The sequence below is a fragment of the Geotrypetes seraphini genome, chromosome 1 (genome assembly GCF_902459505.1).
Source record: "Geotrypetes seraphini chromosome 1, aGeoSer1.1, whole genome shotgun sequence".
Lineage (NCBI taxonomy): Eukaryota > Metazoa > Chordata > Amphibia > Gymnophiona > Dermophiidae > Geotrypetes > Geotrypetes seraphini.
Window position 1 is genome coordinate 282,749,361 of NC_047084.1, and position 21,091 is coordinate 282,770,451.

General features: G+C 40.4%; 1 protein-coding gene across 5 annotated transcripts in view; it reads right to left on the minus strand.

The window, feature by feature from the left end:
* Positions 1-21,091, minus strand: part of SMOX (spermine oxidase) — a 131,021-nt gene that overhangs the window by 79,611 nt on the left and 30,319 nt on the right. Inside the window, exons 2-4 of one of the 5 annotated variants that reach the window (XM_033952775.1) lie at positions 16,576-16,783; positions 12,678-12,771; positions 2,044-2,112 (exon numbers count right to left, since the gene is read on the minus strand). The exons of 1 other annotated variant lie outside the window; for it this stretch is intronic. The gene's annotated coding sequence lies outside the window, so the exon portion shown is untranslated. The remainder of the gene's footprint in view (positions 1-2,043; positions 2,113-12,677; positions 12,772-16,575; positions 16,784-21,091) is intronic. 3 more of the 5 variants (XM_033952784.1, XM_033952796.1, XM_033952767.1) reach the window with 3 other exon arrangements.

Sequence of the window (21,091 nt, forward strand, 5' to 3'; positions counted from 1 at the left end):
GTAGCATGGAATATTGCTACACCTTGGGTTTTGGCCAGGTACTAGTGACCTGGATTGGCCACTGTGATAACGGGCTACTGGGCTTGATAGACCACTGATCTGACCCAGTAAGGGTATTCTTATGCTCTTATGGTTTAAGTTTAGGAAACAAAAGTCAGCAGACACCAAGTCAGGAGAGTAAGGTAGCTGGGGAAGAATGATCATTGTGTTTTTTGTGCACAATTTGTAAATTTTGACACATTCCGAATACCTTCCATGACTCATGACATGTTTGCCCGTAAGCCACTGTCAACATTTCATAAGTTTCTATAGCGGTCTTACCCAGTTTAAAACAGAACTTCATGCTGTAGTGTTGCTCATTGAGGTCACACATGATGAAAAATAACTGATCACAAAACCACGCTTTCACAAAAACCGCTGTAGCTCGGAGATGAAAACAGATATCAACAAACGGAAAAAAAGGAGGTTACTCGTGAGATTTCAAGCTACTCAACATTCCCTAGCGCAGGGGTGGGCAATTCCGGTCCTTGAGAGCCAGAGCCAGGTCAGAATTTTAAGGATATCCACAATGAATATGTATGAGATAGATTTGCATGCACTGCCTCCTTGAGATGCAAATCTATCTCATGCATATTTATTGTGGCTATCCTGAAAACCTGACCTGGCTCCGGCTCTCGAGGACCGGAATTGCCTACCCCTGCCCTAGCGCATCTCAAAATAACTTCCCATTGGCACACAATTCAAACTTTTTGAACAGACCTAGTACAACAGAATGTGCTCCTAAAAAGTGCAATTCCTATTCCTTTTGGAGACAAAATAAAGGAAATAAGTTTGCACCATTTGTGTTGAGAATTTAAAATTGCCCCTTGAGACAGCTCATAGCATAGGTAGAGCAGGTTGGGTCAATGGAGCCATTATTAGACCATAAGAACAGCCTTACTGGGTCAGACCAATGGTCCATCAAGCCCAGTAGCCCATTCTCACGGTGGCCAATCCAGGTCACTAGCATCAGCAGTTAGAAAGTTTAGGGGTGCTGCCCATAGTTGAGTTTGTTTGGCCCCTCTAACCAAAAAGATGATGCACTGTCCTTTAATCTTGGAATTAAACAGAACGTTTCTGGCTATTGGATTCAAGGAACAATGAAAGACAGGGCTTTGAGTTTATGGGATGTCAAAATTTAATAAAATTAAATTGGATTTAAGGAGCCCTGTAATATTCTAAATGCTCTTTTTTCCTGTGTCCTCCGGAAATACTGATCTTTATGTACATTAAAAGGAACATTAATTGAAAGTTTTATTTCTATCATTACCTTTGGATAGATTTTATATTTCTTTGTAAATTTTAGAGGATAATATATTTATTAATGGATTTTTCTTAACACTATAAAAAATCTTTTTCAAAATTATATTTTTATCATGTGATTGGATAAGCAAGCAAGGAGGTATACAGCCCAAAAAAGTTTCTTTTTATTCCAGGGAAGAAAATGATTTAAAAATATTTTCTTCTTCCAGAGCAGAACAAAGAATCTATGAGTAAAAATTTAATCTACCACAGCCAAGTCTAACAATCATCTAGTTTAAAAAGTTTGAAATGAAGAGGCTTAACTATCATATCTAAACACATTTACTTGCTTTTACTGCCAGAGGCAACACTACCATAAAGTCAAATGTCTTTTCGGATGACTCAGGAGGGCCACGTTTACAGAAAAAGCATTAGGATGTTGAGAAGGTTAAGATATTTCACAAACCCTCAAGCTTGAATCGCTATGCTTGCCAGCAAACACTTCATACTCAAATAAGAACGTATGGCTGAGATTGGGGCTATGCCAAAACAAATAGATGCAGACAGCATTTCAGAGAAAATAAAGAAAGTTGAATACTGCTAGTTTAGGACACATGCATACCATGAATTACCCAAAATCCATATACACTCATGCATTCTTGATTCAAGAGAAATTAGACAAATTTAATATGATTTCAATTTATATATGTATACAACAATTTCAAATATACCAGCATTAGTATGTTAAAATACTATACTCACCACCAGTGCTCCAAATTGCCTCTTCTTCAGGATGCACTGAGCACCGAGGGCAATTCTATAATTGGGCACCTAGGATAAGAAGGTAAGGAGACACCTATTTCAAGCCAAATCTATAAAATAGGCATCTACTTTTCTTTAGATAATATGAAGGGGTGCTGAAAAGTTCTCAGCCCAACCAAGAAAGGAATGACATGGAGCCATGAAACTTAGACGTTATTCCACTTATTCACGCCTAAATTCAACACACTTGGCACATCGTGTCTGAGGTTTCTAGAACCCTTCCCAAAAATACTCCGATGTCTGGTAACTGAAATATTGCTCTGCTGCTGCAATCACCTCTGAATTACTCGAAAATTGTCACCCTTTCAAACTCATTTGGAAAAAGAAAAAATAGTCAGATGGAGCAAGATCCGGTGAGTAGGTTGGATGGCCTATGCACAGAAACCCCAACTGCGTTAAACAGCCATCGTTTTGCCAGCCTTGTGAGCAGGTGCATTGCCTTGCAAAAAGAGAACTCTTTTTTCTTTCAATGCCTCCTTTAAATTGGCACAGTAAGTTACAGTAGTATTCTGCATTAATTGTTTGGCCCCTTGGAAGATAGTCATTACAACACCTTCCTGATCCCAAAAGATTTGTTTCTTAATGAAAATGTATACCATGTTTAATTTTTATGCATGTTTTTATGTAAACTGTAGGTATTATGGCTGAATAAAAATCACTAATGTAATGTAAAGTATAGAAATCTTTTAAATAAATTGTGGCCATGACCTTTCCTGCTGACTTTTGGGTCTTGAATTTCCTTGACCTTGGAGAAACCGAGTGCTACCATTGCTTGGACTGTTTTGACTTAGGATCATAGTGGTGTAATCATGTTTCATCAACTATAACTACTCATTCTAAAATATTGGCACCAGAACAGTCACTTTACTCCTGCAGCGTCATGGAGAGAGGAACCATTGGCTCAGTTGTGATAATGTGATGCTTGTATACTGTATGTACTTGTATTGCAAGACGTTACTGGTATAGCAAGTTAAAATTTAATAAAATGTTTTGCTTGTCTTGTAGAACACTTGCAAACTAAGTTATTTGCAATTCAAAGATTTACTGTATATTCCAATCTTTGTTTTGTATTTCTTTTTATAAATCATGTAAGCTTAGTATAAGAATATAACGTATATTCTTATAACTTTTAGGTATAAGAATGTAATTTTTAGGAATGCTTTTGTATGGAAATAAATATTTTTGCCAGTCAGATGATAGTAAAGGGACTGCCACTAGAGAGCGCTTGTGTCAGACTACCCTGCTTAGTGGGTGGACCCAGAGCTGAATTTTAGCTTAATTTTTACAAGTCAGCTCTTTGGGGTAGGAACCTGATACAGAATAGGGATTGAGAACAATTCTTATGTGCTAGTAGACAATAGATAATGGGTCTGCCTTTTAAATGTTTCTGTGGCCATATTTACACTGATTTCAAGTATGCCTTCCTCGTGTCACCTACCTTGGCTTTCAAATCTCCCAGGGTACCAGGTCCCTTCCTACACCCGTGTCCAGGCTGTCTGTAGTCTCCCTGTTCCTAACAATCGCAAAGCCCTGCGCACCTTCCTTGGTATTGTCGGATACTGTCGGATCTGGATCCCTGATTTCTCTACTATTGCCCGCCCTCTGTATGATGCCTCCAAAAACTTCTGACTCAGGCCCCTGCCCTCTGGTCCTTCTGCCCAAGCAGCTGAGCTGTATGCCCTCACTTCTGCCCTGCGATATTCTGCCTCTTTAGTCTTGCAACATCTACACTGACTCCAAATATGCTTTCTTTACCTTGCATTCCCATAGGGCCATCTGGAAATATTGAGGTTTCATTACAGCCTCTGGCCGCCTGATCCATCATGCTCCCCTCATTCTTGACCTCCTCGAGGCCATCAAATTGCCTTCCCATATTGCGGTTATGCACTGTCGAGCCCACCGTTGTGTCACTGATCTCGTCTCACGCGGCAATGCCCTTGCTGACCACACAGCCTGAGCTGCCAGCCTAGGCCCCCTCCTTCGGCTCCTCTGTACACCATCATTCCTTTTCTGGACTCCCTTACACCCCAGTACACTTCTCAGAAACAGACTTGGGTCCGCATTCTTTATGGCTAGTCTGTGCTGAAAGGGGGGTGGATACACAGGATACAAATATGCGCCAATTCAAGTGCCAATCCAGACCCACATACTGATACTTCAAACGCAAGCACAGCGGATATCCTCATAGTCATGCCTCAACACCTGGTCCTCACGATTGTCAAAAGATGCCATGATCTGGCACACTCTGGAGAACCCACTATGAAAATGACTCTCAAGAGACATTTCTTTATCAATCACCTTGATCAGCTAGTCCGGAATATGGTCCGACAGTGTGTTGTCGGTTCTAGAATAAATTCCCCAATCAGACGACCGACACCTCTTGGACACCAACCTATTGGAACACATTAGATGCAGGTTGTCTGTAGATTTTATTTTTCATTGTCAGTTAGTTTTCATTAGTTCTTCACTGTCAGTTTAATTTCCATCCTATAAGTTCACATAGAATTTTTCTTTTTTCAACCATCTTTATTTTCTCTTCTTTAATAATTTCCAGGTACTTTAGTTAGATTGTGAGCCTTCGGGACAGTAAGGGAATTTTTTAAGTACCTTCTTACTTCTCATTTATAATCTTAATGTATATTTTCTTCAAACCACTTAGAACCTAACGGATGTAGCGGTATATAAGAAATAAATTACATTACATTACATTTTACCCACATGCCCATTTCCCGTTCCTTCAGTCACCTCCTAGTCTTCACAGACACCCTGACTAGATGGGTCGAAGCCTTCCTTACTTGCACTGAACGCGCCAAGGACGTATCCAAACACCTCCTGAATGATATAATTCCGTGCTTCGGTCCCCTTGTTTCCATAGGGAGCGACAACGGCCCCGTCTTCATTGCTGATGTCGTACAACAAACTGCTCAGGCCCTCCGAATTGAATGGAAAGTATATGCTGCTTACCAGCCCCAGAGCTGAAAGGATGAACAGAATCTTAAGACCCTTCTCACCAAACAAATTGAAGAAACCAATCTGCCCTGGCCTATCTTGTTGCCTTCTGTTCTTTTTCAGATTAGATGCACCCCATCTAAATCCACTAAACAGTCCCCGTTCCAGCTCATGTTCGGCCACCACCCATTGTGAATCTAGACCCTGGTTCCTTTGCTATTCTGGGATCAGATATCTTCCAGAGTCAGGTCCAATCTTTAGCTAAAGCCCTTCAAGAGCTCCACATATGGGTCCTGGAAAGGGTCCCACTACCGATAGCTACACAAGTTCATGGGTATGTCCCTGGAAATACGGTAAGGCTGAAAACTTGGAAGTCAGACCCCCTGAAACCTAGATGGATAGGTCCTTTTACTGTCCTAATTTCTTCTCTTACAGTTGTCAAGGTGTCCGGACACGAAACTTGGTTCCACTACAACACGGATCTTCAGCTGAAGCTTTCTAAGACCTCAAAAGTTCTGAATATTTACCACTGTACTTAGCAGGTGTTCTGAATATAATTCTTTACAAGTGTTTGAGTTTAATTGACTGCCTGTGGTTCACCACTGCCTTTAGCAAGTGTCTTGAGTATAACTGTTTGAAGTTTTCTAAGTTGTGCCTGAAAGAAAAACTGAGCTTCCTATGTTAGCATTGTAGGCATCTTTTGTCTTATATATATCTGATATTTGTGTTGCCCTCACTGCCTTATGTTTCGTTCTTCTGTATTTCTTTCCTATTGTACTTAATAAGGGCCCCTAGCCCCTTTGCCTGATGTTTGTTTGCATAATGGAGTTAAGTACAGAAAGTGTCAAACATCAGAGGGTATTTTCTGTTTCCAACCTACTGGTGATGAAGTTTAAAAGTGGGCGGAAATCTGCATTAATAATTTTAAGGGTCCACTTATCAACCAGACTCTTATTGTAGATCCCACTCGCCCAATGTCTTTGTATTTTGATACATGTGTGTTATTTGATGTTGCCCAGGGTCATGGTTTTGTCCCTAATACAATTTTGTGTGGCTCCCTAGATTGACAGCGTTGTTATACCAAATGTGCTAAGTATTTAAGTCTGTATAACCTGATGCCTTTAAGAATGGCCCCTATGAGGAAACCTTCACTAATGGTGAAGCCTGTCCTTTATAGGAATGTGTCTCGTGGGCCACCTACAAAAACCCTCATAAATACCCAGTCAATACCCCCTCTGCCTCCCTTACTTTAGGTCCTAGCTCCGGTCCCTTGTGTACTACAGGCCACTGCAATCCCATGGTTTTCACTATCACTGACCCACATAACTGGAATGCCAATGTCCAAGTCCAGAAGGCCAGAGACTGCATGGCATTGTATATTGATGGTAAAAGGTGAGACCCAGGTACTGATGTATATGTCCATATTGTATCCCGCTCAAGTGCTCCTGTCCATCACTCTGTGGTGTTTCCCCAGTTTTATGAAATTATGAAAGTAGATACTGATATTCCTGTAATCACTAGAAATCTGTTTATACAGTTTGCTGAAACTATAGGTCAGACTCTTAATGTTAGCAATTGTTTTGTATGAGGAGGGACTGGTGTGGGAGAACAGTGGCCATGGGAGGCAAAGCAGTTGGACATGTTAAACCTGACTTCACAGAACCTCACTTTTACGTCAGATCCACGACCTTCATGATGGGCTTTGCGAACCTCCATTGTTGCTTCAGCGCCCTTCAGACACTGCTTAATGGAACTTCCTATGAATGATGGCCAGCTCCTGATGATCGATATTGGCTCTGTGATCTGTTTAATTACTCTTGGTTGCCTGCTAACTGGACTGGTACATGTGTACTTGGCATGATCTGTCCCAGCTTCTTCCTGTTACTGCTGGCTGATGGTGAACACCTGGGAGCCCCTGTATTAGACAACAGGGGTCGCCAAAAGCGGTCTACTGTCACTAATTCCCTTAAAATAGGTGAATGGGGATATGACTGTCCTGCAGAACGTATCATTGCTGTTTACGGACCTGCCACATGGGCCGAGGATGACACCTGGGGCTATCGGACCCCAATCTATATGCTGAACTGCATTATTCGTCTACAAGCTGTACTCGAACTGATAACTAATGAGACCTCCTGAGCTTTGAGTACCATTGGCAGAGCGAATGCTAAAATACGCACTGCTATCTATCAGAACTGCCTAACTCTAGATAGAAGGTGGTGCCTGTGGTAAATTCAACCTCTCCAACTGCTGCCTTGAACTTGATGACAATGGTAAAATGATTGAGAAAGTTGTAGATCGTATCACCAAACTGGCTCATGTTCCTGTCCACACCTGGCGTGGCCTCACTTCAGACTGGCTCTCTGGTACCTTCGGCTCCTGGTTGCCCTCCGGTTCAGCAATGAAGACCATCTTGCTGGTTGCCGCCCTGTCTTCTCTGCTCCTTTGCTGCCTTCCCTGTATGGTCCCCATAGCCATAAAGCTGCCCCACTGAACTGTTGACTCTGCTGTTGACCGTTCCACTGCTGCTATGGCCCTTGCGCTTCCCAAGTATCAACCAGTCCCTACAACTGATCCTGACCTTCCTTCTTCTTGAACTTTATCAGGCTCGTCTCCTTCCTCCTTCATTCGACTAGCCTGAAAGGGAGGACTGAAGGAGTCTGGGACTGTTTTTCCTAAGTGTTGAACTAAGTTTTCTCTTTAATAAAATGCTGAATTATGTTTAGCTGCAGACCTAACTTATCTCATGTTCTAGCTTGCCTGCCTTGGGTGTTAGCTTGGACAGTCTAACTTCTTATAGCTATCTCAGCATAAACGACATGTAACAGAAAGACTGCAGGGCCTAGATAAGTGACCTGCTAATATGAGCTTAGCACCAATGATTAAGAAAAGTAACACGTGAACAATTTTTTCTAGAATTCAGTTGTTTAGCCAGAAGAATGTATAAATATCTCTGTAACATCCTATTTTCGGCACTTCTGAAGCCAGCTTTGAGCTCGGGAGTCGCATACATATGCTAATAAATCATCTGTGCTTTCTTCAAGTCTCTAGGCTTTTTGGCTGCCCAAAGTGACCTTTCAAGCTCACAGAAAATGCTGCAAAATCAACTTGGAAGTGTCCACTCAACGTCGTTTCTCATCAGCATTCAAACATTTGGTTACCCTCTTGGCTGACAGCTTCTGCATACCCAGCTGCTCGTGGATCATACACCCAACACGTTCTCTGGATATCTGCAGTGTCTCAGCAATTGTTTTAGCTATTTGCCGATTTGCCAAAATCAGGTCATGGACAAGGTCAACAGTTTCAGGAGTTGACACTGTTTCAGGCCTCCCAGACCTTGCTGCATCTTCTGTCTCAATCTCCATGCAGAAAGTTTGCACACCACTTCACTGTGGAGTATGATGGCCATTTGTCACTCAATGCTTGCATCATACATTCATGGATTTCCTTTGGCTTTTTCTTCTGCAGGAAAAGGAACTTCATGATGGCTTGGAGTTCCACACTTGAAAATTCCACACTTTTCATGGATATGGTTCAATCAATGATCTGAAACAATGTCAAAATGCAAATTGGCACTTTACAAAATAAAACACTCTTTCCAGCTACAGTGACAAAATAACACTCAGAATTTAGGAAGTTGTTTGAGCTGAGAACTTTTCAGGATCCCCTCCTACTAGCATAACTGGCCAAACACACACACACATTTAGGTGCCACCACTTACATCACTCTATAAGCTGGTTTAGATAGTACACTATAATGTACATGTGTATTTAAGTACTCACCTATGTGTGCACCTACCAACAAAGTACATACTGCCAACATATGAGACACTTTTCTAGACTGTATTCTATAAAAAGCGACTTACATAAATGGCTAGAATACTACCACTTATGAATATTCTCAATGTCTAAAACTATGTCACACCTTATGGAATTACACCCCAAGTGATGAAAAGAAAATTGAAGGCACTGTTCATTTCCTTAAAAAGATGGTGCCCATAAAGAAACAGAAGTGAGTCAACTGTTTATTTTCATCAATTTGGCTGTCATTGATGAACTGCTGAATGGAAATTTTTGTAAATGATTTTGGGATCATGGGAGGTAAATGTTCTAGTACAAAGTTAGAAAGTAAAGTTAAAAAAAAAAAAATACCTAGAGGAAAATCCTATGGGGCTCATAATCAAAACAAAAAAACCGTCTAAAAAGTGGCCTAAATTGGTACTTGGATGATCAAAAAGCCAGATCGTCCAAGTATCAATAATCAAAGCTGGTTTTAGATGTTTCTAAAACCAGCTTAGGCCTTTCCCCTGCCTCTAAAAGCATAGAGCGAAAAGAGGCGTTTTTAGAGGAGAAAGGGCGGGAGGTAGGTCGACCTACACTTAGTCGTACAGCAGGTACAACCAAAACTTGACAGGTTACCTAGTCGGCACTTATACGTTTTGACTTAGACCAAGTGCGATCAGCCCAGCGGCCCCAGCAACCTGCCCACCCCCCACCACAACGATTGTAGCAGGAGAGATCCGGATCATGTCCCCTGCTGCGAAGGTGATCGCCCCCCCCCCCCTCCCGAACCGCAGCACTTCGGGGTAAGGATCGCGGCAGGGGAGATGAGGTTCATGGGAGGTAAATGTTCTAGTACAAAGTTAGAAAGTAAAGTTAATTTAAAAAAAAAAAAAATACCTAGAGGAAAATCCTATATCTGCAAATGACCCTATCTCAGCTGTTAAACCAGTGGAGATATTTTGGGTTGTATCAGCCACTTGAAAATTGTATCATAAACAATACTTGAATAATGATTTGTACTTCAATGCATCGTTTATTATATAGAAATTGTACTTCGCTTATTTTTCTCTTCTTAATTAAGAAGACAATAGATTAACTGCATAAAGTAATTCTATATTCATTCAATTTGAAGGACAGTTAGTATAAATGTTGCCACCCAACTCAGATCAAAGCCTAAATATTCCAAGCTAGTTACGATATTACTAGTTCACTAGTATAAGGCTTAGATGTTATCAGTTGATCATTCGAGAAGGTGTAAAAAAAAAATAAAAAAAGGTGAATGTTGCATGAAATAAGCAGCCCCACCATCTAACCCACTGCATCTTATTGCTCTAAGGCTGCTGTGACTCATGAATCACCTTTGCCAAGTTGCGTCAAAGGTGAGAAATAAAGCTGTATCCAGACAGCTCTGGTTAGACAGGAATCATGTTGAGGCAGTTATGCCTTAGAAAAATCTGTACAACTTCTCTGAGACAGATTTATAAGTGACCTTAAAATTAGAGTTTAACTATTTTATTTATTTCAGCTTTAAAAGAACACTAGAGTTTTGAACCAAAAACACGAAGTCTCAACAGCATCTTTTATGAGTAAGATGCACATCTTCCCTCTTTGGGTTTCTCTCATTGTAAACTGAGTAAGTATATTTTGTGCAAAGATCTTCACTGGAGGTTATTATATCTTCTAGCTTTTCAGATTGCAAGAGAAAATACGTAGCTCAGAGAACTTGGTTTTTTACCTAGTTTTGAACAATAGAAATGGAAAAAACAACTTGCAACACCTATATAGTCACATCACTAGCAACAAACATTCACAGCAGTACTTTAACAAGGAAAATGTGCTCTTCATTCCACAATCACACTGCTGATTTTCTATCATGGTCCCAAAACAAAAACATTCAAGTTGGAGCACTACCCAGCCACTTAAATCAATGGGGAACTTTTCTCCTTTTCAACAAATGCAGTTCTTTGTTGCTATTCCTAGCAACTTAAGATGAAAGACTAGCTAGAGGCAAGAGGGCATGGGATTTGCAGTACACCTTTATTTTCAGACAGAAACAAACGGTGCCGAACATTTTTATTCTGCACGACAGCACTGATCTAAGAGCAAGATGACCTCTAAAAGCTTGTAGTCATTGTATTGAAAGGAAAAATGTCTGTACTAGAGAATGACACAGGGACAAATTTTTCACCGTCCCGCAGGAACTCAATTTTACCATCCCGTCCCTGCAAGTTTTGTCTCTGTCCCATTCCTGTAAGCTCTGCCTTAACCATACAAGCCTCAGACACTTATGATTTTAAAGTGTTTGAGGCTTGTGAAGATGAGGACGGAGCTTGCAGGAATGGGGCAGGCCAGGAAATGAACTCATGGGGATGGGATGGGAAAATGAGTTCCCGTGGGGACGGGGAAAAAATTGTCCCCATGTCATTCTCTAGTCTGTACCTTCAGATTTGCCATTTGTCTACACTAGTGCTGCCCGATTCGCAATTCAAATTGATTCTCTGATTCACTTTGGGTGAATCGATTCAAATCCATTTGTTATTGGGGGGGGGGGAAATCGGACTTAGCGATTCGTTGGCCCCCTTGCTACCGCCGCTTTTGCCTGGCCAGGGAGGAGAGGAGAGCGCCTTGCTGCCCTGATCTGCACCAGAGACCCGTTCGGGCTTTCTCTCTGCCACCGAAGTCCTTGCTTCTGATGTAACTTCCAGTTTTGCAAAACCAAAAGTTACATCGAAGCAAGGACTCCGGTGGTAGAGGGAAATCCTGAACGGATCTCTGGTGCAGATCGATGGCAGCAAGGCTCTCTCCTCTCCTCCATGGCCAGGCAAAAGCGGCGGTAGGGAATGCAATTCACTATGTTTCCGCTACTCTGGGTGTCTTCTCTCCATTCGGCCGCCCAAGCTGAAGTTTTCACTGAGGGCGGGCCACATTGGAGAGAAGATGCAAGAAGTAGTGGCAGGAGTGGATTGCTACCGCCACCGCCAGACCTCTTCCCAGATGCATCCCTCCTGCCGGACTCGCTCTGGTAAAGGTGCAGGGGTGTGGTGGTGGTGGGGGCTTAGGAGTGCCATAAAACAAAATTTTTTAAAAAAAAGGTAGATGGAGGGAGAGGGGAGATGGTGGACTGGAGGAGAGATGGGGGAAGGATAGAAGAAATGAGGATCTAAAAAGAGAGATGGTGTGGAGGGGGTGGACTGGAGGAGAGATGGGGGAAATGAATTTGGTGGAGGGGGAGATAGACTTGGGGGAGATCATGGAGAGGAGAGATGGGGGAAGGATAGAAGAAATAAGGATCTAAAAAGAGAGATGGTGTGGAGGGGGAAAGGAGAGAGAGAGAGAGAGAGAGAGTGAGAGATTTTTGTTTGTTTGGTCTCTAATTTAAAGCCTGAAACCAATTATCTAGTGATGCAAGTTCCAAGAGAACTATAGCAATAGCAATAACTGAACTGGTAAGACTTAACACTGCTGGGCATCTGAAAATGATCTTCATCAAACAGAACTGAATATAATTAGCCTTGTCTACTTCAACAGACTTGACAAGTAAGCGGCAAAGTAGATGAAAAGCTATTTAGATTTCCTAATGGACTATGTCTTTTTCTAGCAGTAAACAAGTGTTCATTTACAGTCCAAAATATAGTTTCCTTGCATGGTTGGCCATTAGGCTTAGGACAAAAGAAAGGCAACAATCCCCCCCCCCTTCTCTTTAGGCCATTCCAAGAATGGATGAAGGGGACATTTAGGAAAGACAAACTGCTGGATTATGCAGTCAGCCAATTTGTGTGCAGAAGACTTATTTTTAAAGCCACTTTTCTGTCTCATAATGTTCTTTGAGCTGAAAGAGGTACCTTTTTCATGGCAGCAAGGTGGTGAAATGTATTCATATCTATTAAATTTCTTTTCAAGTCCTACTATACCAGTCCAGACCAGCAGGTTGTATTCCTACACAACAAGCAAATAGAAGTAGAGTAAGCATCAAAGACAAATCCAAATTTTCTCCCGATATCCCAAGGGAAGTAAACTATACAATAATTTTATATTCCACTTAGAATTCAAGAAAATAAGCAAATTATAAAAAAAGGAAACCTCAACAAGAGGGAAATACAAAATAATAAGAGTGTAGGAAGTAATTCTTTTTTTTTAGCTTATATTTGACAAATAATTACAAATTACACCACTTGTTAAAGAAACATAGTGTCTAACTCAATACAGTACAACTCTTATTTAAATAATATAGAGATAAATGAAGAATAAACACTTTCTCAGACAACAAAACAATTGAAATAGAGGAGGAACTAAAGAAAGATTTGGGAGAATCAGATACTAAATAAATAAATCAATCAATCACCAAAAAGTAACTAGTTTAGACGGTTAAGTTCAGCCTATACTAACATTTCTTCTTCATACAGTGGTCAGTGGTTAACTTCTTGAGATCTAAAAAGGACCTCAGGTGTTCTGGCTGAAAACACACATATCTCAAACTCAAATATTTAATCACATTTACATGGGTATGCAAGTAAAAAGATAGTTGCTAGTTTTTTTCATTTCCTCTCTCATTGCCAAAAATTATCTTTTCTCATCTTGTCACATCTGGGTATAACCAAATCCTTTGACCACAATAAGGGGAGACACCATTTTTAAAGTATATTCTAATAATAGAACTCAAATCTTGTTCAAATACAAAATTTACCATAAGTGTAGCCCGTTTGTTAACTTGAGAGAGGGAGTCCTCTAGGACAGTGGTTCCCAACCCTGTCCTGGAGGACCACCAGGCCAATCGGGTTTTCAGGCTAGCCCTAGTGAATATGCATGGAGCAGATTTGCATGCCTGTCACTTCCATTATATGCAAATCTCTCTCATGCGTAGTCATTAGGGCTAGCCTGAAAACCTGACTGGCCTGGTGGTCCTCCAGGACAGGGTTTGGAACCATTGCTCTAGGATATCAGTAATATCTTGCAAATTCTGAAATGAATGCATATCATTTGCAGGACCTAAATAATCTTTTGTTGCTTGGTATCCTGTTTCTGCCTTTTTAATTTTTATTGTAGATAAATAATAAGATTTATTTATAGGTGCAATAACTTCTAGTGGCTACTTCAAATTTTCCAAAGGGTATTTTTTTAAAGACCTCTATAGCTGACAAACCCACAATTTTTGGACAATTGAGCACTCTAAGATTCCATTGTCTATTATAATTCTCGATTTGCTCTATTTTTCGCATAGTAAATTTCAGATCTTTTATTATTTCAAAAAGTGTCTCCCAAAATTTAAGAAAGCAATTGAAAAAAACCCACTTACCTTTTCACCTAAATTTCTTCTTATTTCAACTATGACTGAAAAGAAATGTATTTGGAATTATATCATCTGTTATGTCAGTGTATCACAAACTGTGTACCGCGGCACGTCCTGTAGGTAATCAGCTGGCGCCAGCGCCCCTCTTCCCTGCTAGCACTTCCCACTGGTGTCTCAGGGCCCATTTGGAGGGCCTTCGTGCACGCGCTTGACTTCACGGCAATGTCAGTGCGCTTCCGGATGCCTCGAGCTGTGGCCACTATGTTTAGTGTGCTGCGGCTCGAGGAAGTTTGTGGGACACTGCGTTATGTGAAGTTAGAATGAATCCATTGTATTGTAAATAAAGTAAGCTGTAATCCCATTTTGACTGTATATTATGTATGTTACCCTGTAACCCTTTCTGAGCTCGTTGGGGAGAATGGGATAGAAAATGAATTAAATAAATAAATCAGCTAGAGTTTGCATATTATCACCAGGCCAACTGGTTAGTACGTCATGTTGTGAGAGGTCTTAATAGTACCCAAACATGAGGTAGCAACATAACAAATTTTTATTTATATACCACAAAAGCCTTTCGGTTCATAAAAGAGATGGGCTGACCATTGTCATTGAGCTACAATAGATAGAATATTGGCATCAACGAGTTAATAATAGTTTTACATCAGTATGCTGCTTTGAAGGGATTACAAGAATTTTGAGAACAGATGTGTTTTTAATAGGTTTCCAAAATGCATAAATGATGTAATGATGTTGATATTCTAACCATTTGGCCCAGTTCAGGATCCCTGGAAGCGGCTTGGTATAATAAGAGTCAGTTAATGAATCTTTCCCCCGAGTATAGCCTTTGATTGAAGGGTAGGTAAAAAATGATCAGGAATGTGTGGAGCAGCTTGGCAACGAGAACAAGAATTGAGCAGTTAGGTAGTTAGGCAATAGGCCATGTAGGGCTTTGTAGACAAGGCATCCAAATTTGAAGAGAAAACTCTTCCCTCGACAGGAAGCCAATGTAGTTTTTGGTAGAATGGAGTTGTGTGGTAAAATTTTTTCAGGTTAAAGATTAGTCTCACTGCTGTGTTTTGGATGATACTCAGTTTCCAGAAATGCCTGCATTGTCCTGCTAGGTATGAAATGTTGCAGTAGTCCAGGAGGCTTAACACTAGCGTTTGGACTAGTAATCGGAAAGGTGCAAGTTCAAATAATTTTCTTGGATCTTAGTTTCCAAAGCGTGATAAAGCCTTTGCGTACAACTTGGTCCACTTGAGTGGTCATAGATAGATGTCTATCAAGGTGAATTTCCAGGATTCTAATCAAAGGGGTGATGGGAAAGGTATTTCCTCTCAGAGTTAGGGTGTTCAAGGTGCAGTTGGTAGAGGTGGCTAGAAAAAACTTAGTTTTTTCAGTGTTTAGTTTAACTTGAAGTGTGACATCCACCCTTCTATAGTGGATAAGACCAAGTCAATTCTTTGACTCTGCAGGTGGTAAGCAAGTGACAGAGGACAATAGTAATGTTGTCAGCGTAACTATAATGGGTAACATTTAAGCTTTTTAGATGAGCTCCCAGGGAAGATAGACATTGAAGAGAAGGGGTGACAGAGGAGAGTCTTGAGGAACACCACATTTATTGGTTCATTTGTCAGATAGGGTCTCTCCAGACTGCACTTGGTAGCTGTGACATTTTAAGAAGCCTTGGAACCATTGGAGGACATTTCCCGATAGTCCAAAGGAGTCTAGGCAAAGCAGCAATAAGTCGTGGTCCACTAGGTCAGGGGTAGGCAATTCTGGTCCTCAAAAGCCGGATCCAGGTCAGGTTTTCAGGATATCCACAATAAATATGCATGAGATAGATTTACATCCTAAGGAGGCAGTGCATGCAAATCCATCTCATACATATTCATTGTGGATATCCTGAAAACCAAACCTGGCTCTCGAGGACCGGAATTGCCTACCCCTGCACTAGGCCAAATGCACTACTGAGGTCTAGTTGTATCACTAATGCATTTAGACCAGGGATCTCAAAGTCCCTTCTTGAGGGCCGCAATTCAGTCGGGTTTTCAGGATTTCCCCCAATGAATATGCATTGAAAGGAGTGCATGCACATAGATCTCATGCATATTCATTGGGGAAATCCTGAAAACTCGACTGGATTGCGGCCCTCAAGGAGGGACTTTGAGACCCCCGATTTAGACCTTTACTCAGTATGTCATATATGTCATTCAAGAGAGAGGCAATTTGTTATTTTATTTTTTTTTTTTTTTAAATGGCCGCACACTAGCGCATAGCCATTAATGAAGCAAATTTAGAAAAGCCTTTTTTATGCCTGTGCTAGAAACAGGCTTAGTGTGTGGGAAAGGAGCAAGTAAGGCACACTAAGCCCATTTCTTAGCGCAGCTCAGTAAAAAGACCCCAAAATCTATAAGGCTATTCCCATATGCTTTATAACAAAGAACACTAACCATTTTTGTAGCTGCTCTCGGGATGTACTCCATCTGCTTTATAGTCTTTAGAAAATAAGGCATGTTAAAGCTTTGGGGATGTCAATCACAACTGTGCTCTCATTGCACAAGTTTCTGTAGCCTCTCAGTAAAGTAACACAGCTCTTCTTCAAAACGATTTCCCCAACCGATTAATCAAGATGTTGCTATTAAATCAATTTAATAAGAGCTGAAAAACACCAAAGGGGGGAAAAAACAGCAGAAGTAATTAAACTGTTGAAAATATAAGCTTGCCTGGTTTTATTCCTTTTATGTTTATGTCTCTAAGACTTATTTTAGCCTGATGTATCTCATCTATAGCTTTTAATAAGGTTAAAAAAAAAAAAGCCATACATGGTTTTTTATGAGTCAGTGTCATGGTTGTTTAAATACTGTTGCTCTTAGGCTTTGCTTTCAGACTTTCGGGTTATTTGTATTTTATACATGGAATAGCTGAAAGGGGGTGACTTAAGTAAACAGAACTTCTAAAAATGTAAAAACATACTATTACCTTAGGGAAAGGAATAAAAATCTGTTATCAGTGGAGGGTTGAGGGCAGGGCAGGGCAAAAAGAAATTACTGAATATTTTGTAAACACCACTGTAGCATTACAAAAAGGCAAAAATTCAGCACACAGAGCCTTTTTCCTGATGTTAAAACAACTTTTTCCCCTTCACTGAAGTAGGTTTTAAGAGATGGAAGAGTTTGGAATTAGGTTTCTAAAGTCTGGAAGAAGTGTAGGCATTCTTTGCATACCTTAGTTCTAAATAGCGTATTTTTTTTATAGCACGATCCCCCCCCCCCAAAAAAAAAAAGATACTCCAATGCCAAGTCAACCTCCAGGGATGGGGGTGATCACTGAGGGGGTGATCACTGAAAGGCCTGCTTTACAATAGCCAGCCCCCTTGCAACTCACCACAGATTGTATTAAGAGCCTGGGCTTTATCATCACTATTTGGGTGCTAGAAGTCAATTCTAGCAGGCAATAGTCCTAAATGTAATAGTCATAGTCATGTGTCTACAGAGAATTAAAAAAAAAAAAAAAATGTTGCACTAACCCTCAAAACCGCATTCTAAACTTGGCAGAGAAAGGAAACAAATTGCTGACTACAATACTTTGGAAAGTGAAATGAGGACATGATTTACAAACCTATGATGAAATGGAGCTAGCACAGTAGAAAACAAGACTGGAACTGGATGGCAACAAGTACCAACTCCAAAATCTGCTTAACTGTATTACACTTCTTCCAGGGGGAGAAACCAGGGAGTGCTTCAAGTGTGGTTGTCTTGCAGTTGTTCAGCAAGAAGGAAGAGTGCTTATCTTCAGTGACCACACTGCTAAAAACGAGTTATTGGCACACTTATGGGGTCTCCAACAGACCGCTACAGCAGCAGTCTTTGCTCTCTTATATTCTCAATTCATTCACTTCCTGCTACTTCCTGCCTGGTGACATCAGCGTCAGATGGACAGACAAACTAAGTGTCCTGACGCACAGAAAAACTGACAACATTTTTCATTCCATAACATTAGTTCTATATATTTGCTCTGCGAAATGAAAGCACACAAGGTAAAAGCGTTGTTGGATGCCACCTTTACTACTGTATGCTAAAGAGAAATGGAGTGGGCCTTCTATACTGCCTTTTTGTAGTTTTACAACCACACTCAAAGAGGTTTACCTACAGGTATGTCAAGCATATGCCCTGTCTGTCCAGGTGGGCTCACAATCTATCTAATGTATCTGGGGCAGTGGAGGATTAAGTGACTTGCCCAGGGTCTAACCACTAAACCACTACACCATACTCTTCTCCTAGCTAACCAGCTTAAATGCCAACAAGCCCTCCAAAACACTGCTATCACCATTTTGATGTCCTAACTCTACTTTTTCTGTGTTTGCACTGGTTCACTACCGAATCCCCTTCAAAATTCTTTGCTCACTCAGCTCCATTCCAGCCAACCTTATCTACCATGATAATCCCCTATACTCCATCTCAGGCATTGTGTTCTCTCAAAGCAAATTGCTTGGCTCTCCTAAATCCAAAACAAGCCCACTAAGAATCCCCTAGATCAGCTTTCTACTTTCTGGTCCCAAAACTCTAGAACAACGTTCCTCGCTAGGTCGGTTCAGAACAGATTTTTTTCTAAAGCCAAATCTCTGTTGAAATCCTATTATTTCTGTGCAGCTTTTAACCTAGAAGCCACTTGACCCTATCGGTTCCTACGTGAAAGGTCATGAAACCAAGCCCCATTTCCATTAGGGATTCAAAAGTTGCTAAGTGTTTTATCTTCTGTCCTGTACAAGTGTTTATTCTTTTCTATTATAATATTTTAATGGAGTTCCTTTCCTATGTGTGCTTATTTTAAACTGCATTGACCCACTCATTGGAACTTGCGGTACATCAAGCATGAATAAACCATAAACTAACATTTTAAGGAGGAACATTATGGATTATTCTTTATTCAAGTATAGTTTCCTCTGAAATAACCAGAAAACAAATTGACCAATATACACCCTAAAAATAAACAAACTTTATAGGCTATGTTGCTCAGAATTACTGAAGAATGGACAAAAATCAAGATGCAGTTCTGTGGCACATCAACCAAAACAGATGAAGATACTGGAACTTCCAATTCCACAGGTCTGATGGACTCCAGAGTTAGGCAATAGGCCAGTTATCTGCTTCTGGATAGGTGCCAGCTCTTCCAGGGCAGACTATACTACTCTATCTAGCTCACCCCTCATTAGATTTCTACTCTGGTAGAAATCTGCACTTTCCTCTTGGATAACTTCTTCCTATGTGGTTCCTTGAACCTCTCCTTTGCTCACTTTGAGCCCTTCTGGAATAAGGTTTATAGATCCCAACCTGTAAACACTCTCAAACTGCTGCCTCCTTGAACAAAGGACCCATACCTTCAACCCAGGGTAGAGAATGGACCAACACTCCTTACTTTCAAAACGGCCCTTTTACTAAGGTATGGCAAAAACCGGCCCTAGCATGCCCTTGCAAGGGTATTTATGCATTAATGCCTTTTTTTTTTTTTTTAATATAGAATAGCACGATAATGGCTATACTGATAACTGGAATCAATCTACAATATCATGTCAAGAAGAAATTATTCCAGTCTTATACTAATCTCCAAATTTATAAGGAGAAGTTTAGATACTCAATCCTCAGAGGGTCAAATTACCCAATAGTTCCAATGAGCAGAGCTCACAGAACCCGATCTTCACAGGATCCAAATGTATCTTTTTAATCTTTTGTCTATATATACTTTTTTATCACGTTTTCTTTTATCCATAGATTGTCAATATAGATAGTTTTTACTTAGCTTTTTTCTAGTTTTTAAAGGGGAACGCCTCCACCAACATGTCCATGTTTCACACGCTTTCCTCAGGGTCGAGGCTCCCTATTATATTCATGCACACAGTAGAAATCGCTCCATTTGAGTTAATTTCATGTCGGTCCATGAAATTTCATGACCGGCATGAAATTAACTCAAATGGAGCGATTTCTACTGTGTGCATGAATATAATAGGGAGCCTCGACCCTGAGGAAAGCGTGTGAAACATGGACATGTTGGTGGAGGCGTTCCCCTTTAAAAACTAGAAAAAAGCTAAGTAAAAACTATCTATATTGACAATCTATGGATAAAAGAAAATGTGATAAAAAAAGTATATATAGACAAAAGATAAAAAAAGATACATTTGGATCCTGTGAAGATCGGGTTCTGTGAGCTCTGCTCATTGGAACTATTGGGTAATTTGACCCTCTGAGGATCGAGTATCTAAACTTCTCCTTATGAATTTGGAGATTAGTATAAGACTGGAATAATTTCTTCTTGACATGATATTTTTTTTTTTTAAGCACAGCTGTAAAATGGCTGATTTTCTATTTGTTGTATTAATGGCCATGCTTTATATCTTGCCATTAATGCATGGAAGTTAAAAAAAAAAAGAAATAAAATTACCGATTGAGCACCTCTTGCCACCCATTTAGTAGGTGGTAAGAGCTCATGCAGTAATCCTGTGCTAACCAGCTTGTCATCATACAATACTAACCTGCCTTAACTGATTAGTATAGAATACCTACTCTTCATCCGCTTAACATGTCCCCTTCCTCCAAAAAAATACAAAAATAATTTTAGCACATAGATTAGTAAACATTAAAATGGCACTTACTGCAGGATGTCAGAGTGCAACCTGGGGTACACCACTGCAAGCTGCATTAGGTATATGATGTTAACATATGCAATTTAATAAAAGGACCCAAAGTTTTATACTTCCACTCCAACTGATGACTGCTTCTATGCAGAGGGTCATTACCCTATACAAACAATTGCTGAGTTTTTGAAACCACTAGGACATACCTGTATACAACATAAATAATCCTTACTGTATGAATGGCAAATAGAGATACAATCAGATTTTTACATTTGGTAACATCTGCACACAGTGGTGGCCAGTTTTACTCATTTATCAATGTAGGTCTTGCTTGTCTC